General features: G+C 39.3%; 1 pseudogene; it reads right to left on the bottom strand.

Annotated features, from left to right (window-relative positions):
- Positions 1–422: 422 nt before the first annotated feature.
- LOC149182723 (putative glycosyltransferase At5g03795 pseudogene) lies at positions 423–2,046 on the bottom strand (annotated as a pseudogene).
- Between the last annotated feature and the right edge of the window lie 7,800 nt (positions 2,047–9,846).

Below are 9,846 nucleotides of genomic sequence, written 5' to 3'. Positions count from 1 at the left end.
CTAAAAGTTAATGCATGGATTGCAATTTTCCTAGAACCTAAAGTTGAATTCAATCTAATACATATCCAACTATGTTGGACACCTAATCCTAAAGGGTTAGTGTGGAAGCTGAAAAGACTAAGCAGTCCAAGAGACCTTGGGATCTGAATCCCAAGAGTCACGTATTGTACTATAAATGTGTATCTTATGTTAATAAAAAAAATGTACTGAATGATTTATCTTTCCTATTGTCTTGCTATCCATGTGTGTTTAACATGGTATCAAAGCCATGATGAGTGGCCTGTTTTCCCTGAGCAACTGGTCTGAGTTGCCTTGAATAGTGCTGACTAGAGCTGGCCTAGTCTTCTGTAACGCTCCATTAATTCTGCCATCCCTGCGCTGTACCTGCGACCTGCTCTTCTGAAGCTGCATACCAAATGATGTCAGAGCCGAAACGGTAACGCTGCCTGAAACACTGCTGAGTGAAACGCACGCTGCCTGAAGACTCTTTTTCTGAAGACTACCAGTATAATCGCTGGCTTAGTTGGAGGAGTTGCACTGATAGCAATAGCGCCAGTGCTGAATTCAAACGCCTGGTAATGTAACCGATAGCAGTAGCGCCAGTGCTGAATTGAAACGCATGGTAATGTATGGTCTCAGAGCTAACTTATGGTAACGTATGGTATGGTAACGTAGTATCCCAATTCCGCTTGCGCGTTACTCAACAAAACTCTTCATTTTCGTTTGATTCTCCTTTTGGTGTGCGTGTCATTCAAACTGCTCTGACCTCCCTCCACTTCGTTGTGCATTTCAAATCGAATAATAGATTGTTGTAGCATGTACAATCCGATACTCTGCCTTGTCCATTAATGGCGGCATCATCGATTCTTTAATGAATTTCTTCAGTACATCACTGAAGGGGAGAACATAGCTTTTGGAAATTATGACGGGCACACATTCACTATAAATTTCCTCCACAATTCGAGGGCTGGCGACTTCGTATCCACTTGGGCATAGGCAGTATTTTCTCTTCTTCATAAACTCATGATAAGATGATCCACTGGGGACACGCTCACTGACATGTATATCACTATCAATGCCCTCTTTCCAATGCTTGAACAATAGGGGTCTCACAGGTCCATGATTTCGACCCGCAAAGAATGCCAAAATAGGTCTCTCCAGAGCAGATTGACCACCAACCAAGCCAGTCATTTCACCAGTATATAAATTCATCTCTGGAAGTGTTACATCTTTTGTCGGATTGAATCCTTCTGAAGCATTGGCATTACACAGAACACGAATTGAATTGTTGTACAATAATGGATTTGCGCTAGATGCAATCGGTGCCCAGTCGGGGCATGACAGCATGAAATGATCGGCCCCCTGACTTCTGTTCCAAAACAAGTACTTGTTGGCAACCATGTGAATATAATCTGCCATGAAGCGTTGTAAGGGCTTGAGATCATATGAATAGGGCTTGTAAATGTAGCTCATCATCAGGGTTACGCTGAAGGGAAGAAAAAAAACATGGGCATCCTCCGGATTCGATGTCAGGAACCGATTCCCCAGTTCAAGCTCGTCAATGAACCTGCCTTCCGTCGTATAGATATTCTTACACGGCCCAATGTGTACCAGAGGCGGTTCCCCATCTCGGTATAAGAAGATCTTGAAACGCTTCCACATTTCCCAATAGCTCTGATGAAAGGCAACGACATTTTTGTAGATGTCACTAGTGGAAATGTTACCCCCGGGTGCCCCTTTCTGTTCTCCATGCAAAACCGCTATCCTTATTGAAGCCCGAGCGCGCCTCAGGTCGATTTCCACCTTCGGAATACCACGTCTTTCTTGCTTCTCATTGACAGGGCTTCTGTTATGAGGAACTACAGCATGTGAACTGACCAAGGATGAACCATGCGAAGGCAATCCATAATTCGGTATTGCATGAGATTGTGATGAAATATACGATAACAGTAGATTAACATGATATGTGTCAAAGATGGAAAAGCTGGCGATGATTAATACCAGAAACAGGGCGAGACTCCACTTAAGGCTGCGCACTCCCTCCATAACAGCCAGTCTTCATGACACATCGCCACCCCCCACTTATATGGGGGTAAACGCCCAAATTTCTGGAGTAACGCTGATAGATGATTTGTAAGTCAAATTTTTTTATGACTTGGCACATGCTCAAGCAGATTTTAAGAGCAGTATTGAAGCCACCTCGAAGCAGATTTGGTGTTGTCCATGGAACAATTTGAAACAACCTCTGAGTGGAGTGATTCGTAGAGAAGTGATCGGCATTGTGAAGTGAATTTGAAGCATTTTTGAAGACATTTTTGGAAGTCATTTTTTTGCAAGTTTCTTGTAGAGATTTTGGAGCAGTTTCTTGTAGAGATTTTGCATGATTTCCATAGCAGCTAGATGCTCTGAAGTTTGAAGTTGAGGATAGAGCTCATCTTCACATTTATATATTTTCTTTGCATTGGTGATGTTATGCTCCAGTTCATTCTTGAAACGAACTGTGGACTGTTGATTTACTAGGTGCCCAATTGTACCAATGTTTATTGTAGCTTGACGAGAAATGTTTATTGTAGTTTAACTTGGTAACATCCAGCTTACTCAAGTCCTGCTCCATCAACCATTTTCACGACATTGTTGCCACTTGATAAGCCCTTACAATATCTTGTAGTAAGAGTACAATATTATTTTTCTGTTGTTGTTGCCTCAGTTGTGTTTTTTTAAGTGACATTGAAGAAAAATGGCCAGACTTGAAGATGCATTAAAGTTATTGAATATCCTAATTCATTCCACTGTTGATGAGATGGTCAAAGTTAACAAAGAAACTCTCTTTGACATCCAAACCTCTCTGCAAACTGCACATGAGAATATTGAGTTTTTGCAGCTTGAAACAAAGCTACAGCAGGAAGAATTACAGCAGTGGAGTCATCATTCTGAACCTGTTTCTGTTCAGAACAATGAAACAGACTTCCATGAACAGCAAATCAATAATGTTACAATTCATTCAAATAAAACAGCAGTTGTATATGTAGATGCAGAAACTCAATCTGCACTTCCCAAGCCCATCATCAGACCTTGGGAACAACTTGTCCACAACAAGAACAGAACTGGTCTTGGATATGACAAGGACTTGTCCTTTCATATTCCAGACTATGCCAAGCCCATTCAGTTTCAGAGTGCTGGATTCATTTATGACAGTTCACCTACTCCTCATGACAGTTCAGCTTCAGCTGTTCCAGACTCTGCCCCTCTTCCACAGCAACACCAACAGCAACAACAACAAAAAAAACAACAGATTGTAAAATGCCAACACTGTGACCGAGTTGGCCATTTGAAAGATCACTGTTTTGATCTTCATCCATGTAAGCACTGTCATAAAACCACTCATTCTTCAAACAGATGCTTCAGAAACAAACATCCTGCAAGAACAAAGATTCATCTAGGATGGATCGCTTCTTGGCAATGGGCATCAACAGCCAAGAAGATATTCAAAACACATGTCAGAACTTGTTCTAGAATATTGAACAGTCTTGCAGTTGAGTTTTCTCCATCTTCTCACCTTGTATCTGACAGGGGGGGAACTGATGGTCATCTACAAGCTTCAAAGTCACATCAAGCGAGCCTAAGCCACAACCTGCCACACCAGTTTCAGAGTTGTAGCCAGAGACAAAGATGCCTGAACATGCCTTCAGTTGGCAATCTCGGACACTTCCTCTAGCAGAAGACTCCAGCTTCTTGCCAGTTTTGGAAGAGTTCCAGGAATTACAGAGTTGTTGGTCATCCTTAAACCATCACAGATTGAGAACACTTCCTCTAGCAGAAGACACCAGCTTCTTGCCAGTTTTGGAAGAGTTCAGGAATTGCATTAAGCATTCCAAAGTTTTTGGTCATCCTTAAACCATCACAGGTTGAGACTTCCCTTTACAGGTTGAAGTTTTACCTTTTATGCGGGGTGAGACCTCCCTTTTATGGTTGAAGGTTTCCCTCTTTGAAACAATAGGATAACTTCCTCTAGCAGAAAACTTCAGTTTCTTTCCAGTTTTGGAAGAGTTCCGGGAACTGCACTAAGCGTTCCAGTGTTGGTGGTCATCCTTAAACCACCGCCCTTTTTTACCAACATTTCATAGAGCACATTCAGCCTAGTGCTGCCATGCATTTTTTGCACATTTTGTATTACAACTCTCTTCTTGGACTCATACATAACCCTTCGGATTAAGGGGGGGAATGTTGGACACCTAATCCTAAAGGGTTAGTGTGGAAGCTGAAAAGACTAAGCAGTCCAAGAGACCTTGGGATCTGAATCCCAAGAGTCACGTATTGTACTATAAATGTGTATCTTATGTTAATAAAAAAAATGTACTGAATGATTTATCTTTCCTATTGTCTTGCTATCCATGTGTGTTTAACAAACTATATGGAAAGTATGGCATGAACTATTGAATAAGATAAGCATAGGGCTCATATTGTAGAGGATTTAATGGAGTTCATCTTCTACCTATTATAGGAGTATTAGTGAACACGATAAGCAAGGATTTTCCTTATCTTCTTGTCATCATTATCATAGATTCTTGAATGGATTCCATCTTCCACCTATTGAAAGTGCACTTGAAAGTTCCCTTTTGCTAAGTGAGAGCCTGACATATTTTCCAAAAAATGATTCACACTTTGAAAATTCTTCAATTGTTTGAATTACAGGTAGTTAATGTTCGTCCCTTTTCAAAGCCATGATATAATGTAGAAAAGAGGAAAGAACAAAAGGCACTTTTAATAATGGCTTTTCAAAGAGTATAACATATACATTAATTATGAAATTTAATTTGTGTTAACAAACTCCATAACAGTTGTCATGTGACTTGAAAATGTGGTTTAAATTTTAATTTGGATTCTGATATATAGAAATTTAATGCATCTTCAACTTTATTAATTATAAAAATATAAATAGTTTTAAATACAACACCATTAGTACGTGGATATTTTGTGGGGTTTGGGGATGGGATTCTACCCATAAGAAATGATATCATTCTTTAACTAAATAGGTGACTGATTCAGTTGCTTTCTAGGTCCTAGTATCTTTCTCGTCTACATTCACCACAGCTGGGTCCTTCAAGAGGGGAATGGGTCTTTTCCAGCATGTTTGTAGTCTTTGAGGAATACCGTGACAAACCCAACCATTCCAGGATCCAATATCATCCCATTTTGAAATGTCCCTTAATAATTTTTATTTCGTTATCTTTCATCCATTCAATCAGTGGGAAGGTATGTTTCCTTCCGCAGCCCCACTCCTCGCATGCCATCCCAAGTTGTCCACAATAAGAGGGGCATTTTCCTACACAAGCTTCCATATTTTAGATCCACGACCTGTCCATTGAACTTCCTCAAGTCTTTCGATTAGGGATTTATGGAAATATTTCCTTATGAAAGCCTCAAATATCACTCTTTGGAATGAGAGATCAGCTCCGATACGAGCTTGGCTCTTGGAGATATATTAACCATTAAAGGGTTCCTAATTCCCAATCCCGCCTTTTCCTTTTGAAATTGAACTGCGTTCGAATTGATGAGATGGAAATTTTTGTCATTATTCTTCCCTCCTTGCCATAGAAAGTTTTGAATCATAATACTCATCCGATTTAATATAAATTTTGGAGCTAACAAACCTGAGCATGGATATATTGCAAGATAAGAGAGCACGACCTTGATCAGAATTGTTTTCCCACCCAAATTAAACCAATAAGCTCCCCAACCTACAATTTTCTTTTGGAATTTTTGCAGGACTTCCTCCCAATCTTCCTTGTTTGGGTTGCCCAGCGAAATTGGGACTCCAAGATATTTTCTGAGATAAGTCTAGGGAGGATCTGTTGGAAATAATACTGAGAGGGGGGGGGGGGGGGGTGAATCAGTATTATCAGATCAATAAATCGGTCCTAACGGGGTATCCATTTGTTGATGTAAAGTCATAGAAATAAAAAAATGTTGCCGCCTACTCTTGAATATTATAGGAGAAGGGGCCCATTTCATATATTCACCAACCAATTCAAAATCAGAGTGATGCGGGCGATCCCCTGACTCTTTACATTCCAACAGTAGAATTTCTTTCCTCCCCTCAGGAGGAACTACATCAAAGAAAGTGTCCACGGAGTCGTAGGAAAAAGGACGGACCCTTTTCTTCGCCACAGTAAAATTGCCTCCTCCTCCCCTTTTGCTACACATTCTCTATATAGGAGTCATGAGCACAACTAAGAGGGAGCACTTACGGAAACAATTGGAAGACCCTCGACCTATAAAGCAAGATGAAGGACTAGACATAGAACCGTGAACCCCAATCCTGAAAACCATTATATCATCACCGAATTTCCACACCAATGGTGCAAATTCCACCAACTTCTCACTATCACTGCATCCCGTAACCATGACACGCAATATTACACAATAACCCGCCAAACATTGACATAACACAGAGAGGCGTGTATCAATCCCTAACAGCGCAACACCGTCAACAAACACCAATAACTGAAAGATTTCACAAAATGGCAAGAGAACAAGCTTTCTTCAAATCATACCACCAAACTCGAAGCAACCCAAAACCTCAAACCAATCAGGAGCCAGTGATATCCAACCAACAGAACTTACCCCCAAGGACTGGACAATTACCCACGATATCACAAACAGGCCTAGAAATTGAACAAACCTACAAAACCAGTGATGCAAGAGAAAACATTGGAATAGAATACCTGTAACAGGCGACAGCGTTCTCACCAGCACTCTAGAGAGACTGAAGCCACACACCATTACAGTGAAAAGACTGAAAAGGTCGCACCACTCGATGCAGATACCAACGTTAATTCTATTTACCAAAAGCACCTCTTCAAACTAGAAAATATTACCCACCGAGAGAGAAATTGGGAAACAGCGGATCGGGGTCGAGGGTCTATCCTCACCTCCACTCGCACTCACCTCTTCATATTCCAAAACCAGGCCCATAGATTCCATTTATAGGAAGATACTCCACTTGTACTCTTACATGCACCCATGGCATAGCGCCTGTAGTGACTTAAACGAGGCATTACACTTGGGAGGAGGATGGAACAACCTCTTAGGAAGCGATCGCATCCATAATAAAAGGTTAGATAGTTTTTAAAATGGCACTAAGAGTATATGGATTTCCCATTGTCTTTTATTACAAAATGTATAGAAATTCAATTTTAATGGTCATCTTATTTGCACTAGTTTTGTAATACAATAAGATTTATATTTAATGGGGGACTATGTTAAAATTGAATTTTAAATAAACTTATATTAGTTTATATATCATCTTGTAAACACAAAAAAATGAAAATAAACTGAAAATTGAAAACATTGTGAATGAGGTATCTATGTTGTGGGAAAGCTTATATATGTATGTGTCCCGATAAGATACACATTCTGGAAATTCATTTCTATATTAACAAATGTTTAATAAATATGATCCGAGTCAATATTTTTATGAGCTTGAAAATGTGATGCACAAGAATGAACACGGAAAGCAATGGTATATGGTTAAAACAGAGGAAAGGGAAAACACTCAATTTCAATGAAGTTTTCTCAAAAACTATAACATAAACACTTAAGATTTATCACAAACTATAACGCAAACACATATAGCTTTAGGGCATATTGGTTTTATTAAACTGTAAAAGGTAAAATAGTTTTCAAGCCAACAAGATCTTTTATTCTTTTCTATTACAAAAGTTATGCAATTTACTTTTTGCATGGGTTTCTTTAACACGAGAAGTTTTATATTTAAAGGATTTTCAAGTTAACATTAAATTTTAACTAAGGTTATATTGATTGATATCACAACTCGTAAATAGATAGTGAAACCATTATTAACCATTCACAACCAAGAAAGGATGATAATTAAAAACATTGAGGATATGGTATGTATGTCCTATATGGATGTGGAAATCCACGTGTTCTAAATTTGCAAAAACAACCAATATTACAGAATGTCAATCGGAAATACATAATAATTAGAGAAATGAAGAATTGTATAATTTATTATTGGACAGTTGGAACGAGGGTCAAGGGTTCAGCGAAGATGATGTATGATTGAACATGATAAGCAAGGAGTTTCCTTAACTCCTCATCATCGTTATCATAGATAGTTGAATGGATTCCACCTTCCTTAGAAAGCACTTATGTGACACATTGCATAGCCACATCTTTTAAGTAGACAATCACACATGGCTCCCACAATTCTATATATTTTATTCATTTAGACGGGACCAAAATTCTACTATCTACACCTTATTACTCCTCCCATAGGCCAAGCTCTTGGAATCAAGAAACACCCTAATTCCTTCTATAAAACGGCTATAAAGTGAATCATTCTTGAAAACCCACTATCCATCAACATATTCTATAAACCCATTCCCTTCCTATTCCTTATATCCCCTACTCCTTCATATTCATTTCATCTTCATTGGGCTCTGTATCCTATTTTCATTTCTTCTTTCCTTTTTACACTATGTCATTTTCCTTAATTAATAATTATTTCCAAAAATTCAAAGTTTTTTAATCATACCATTCATCTAAAATCTCTATAAAAAAAACAAATAATTATTAATTTCAAAATGTAATCACATTTATATCTATATATTTTTAATAATATGAATCTTATTCTAATAATTTCTAATTTCACATTTTAAATAAACAATAATAACATTTATTTTTCATGAACTTGTGTAATCTCAAAAACTGCAATCGAACTCTACTCAAACCCTATTTCCTTTCCCACTCAATTCAAACCCTATTTCCAACGCATTATAAAGATGACATCAACATCAAAGCCTTATGGTGTACTTGACTCCCTCAGTTCCAACCCCCAACTAAATACGTCCTCTAATTATGCGGGTCGAGTGAAGTCGGTTGTCATGGTTCCGTGCCCATAAATATATATTTTATGCCAATCGTTTATTCTTTGGATGTTTGTTCGGTAACTAATGTTCTTCATGTTATCGGGATATCAGTGCCATTAACTTAACTGTGTGTTTTCCGTTGGGATATCAGTGGCTTTTGCGAATTTGTTTAAGTTGCAGAGGGAGGGAATAGGGTGCCATAATCATCATCATGGATAAATATCGAAGAGTGGAGAATTCCGGCCCCACTGTTCCCAAAAGCGAAAACGAGATTCGTATCACGGCAGCGGGGATGCTCGGGAAGTGCGTTGGATATGCAATTGCATTACTGGAAGAAAAAGGTGCATCTCACATTATCTTGAAGGGAATGGGAAGAGCAATAAGCAAGACTGTAACAATTGCAGAGATGATAAAGACGAGATTCCCTGAACTCCATCAGAATACAGAAACAGGTTCTGCTGATATAAACACTATTTGGGAACCTCTGGAAGAAGGCCTATCGACTTTGGAAATGACCAGACAGGTATCCACGATATCAATTACGCTATCTAGGACACAACTCAACACATCATCTGCAGGTTATCAATCACCTCTCCATGCTGATCAAGATCAAGTAAAGCCACTAATTCCAGGTGAGGAATATCAACATGAGGGAGAAGATCATTTTGATGAGCTAAATCCACAAGTTTCAGGTGATGAATATGAGTATGAGCCTGAGCCTGGAGAAGATTCTACACAAAATAGCAGGGGCAGAGGGCATGGGCGTGGGCGTGGGCGTGGGCGTGGGCGTCGATGGGCGACGGGGACATCAGAAGAACATGTTGCAACTCTAAGCTCTCAGAACACCACCGATACATCGGGATATCATAATCCTTCTTTAGATAACGGATGGACTCAAGTTCGTGGGCGTCGCTGTGGCAGAGGCTGTGGGCGTGGATGGGCGATAGGCGGAGCA

This window comes from Pinus tabuliformis, chromosome 3_2, assembly GCF_031772625.1.
Source record: "Pinus tabuliformis cultivar Carrire ecotype Pingquan chromosome 3_2, CPIR1, whole genome shotgun sequence".
NCBI lineage: Eukaryota > Viridiplantae > Streptophyta > Pinopsida > Pinales > Pinaceae > Pinus > Pinus tabuliformis.
Note: the sequence above shows the minus strand (reverse complement) of the source record. Positions and strands in the feature narration are given on the sequence as shown.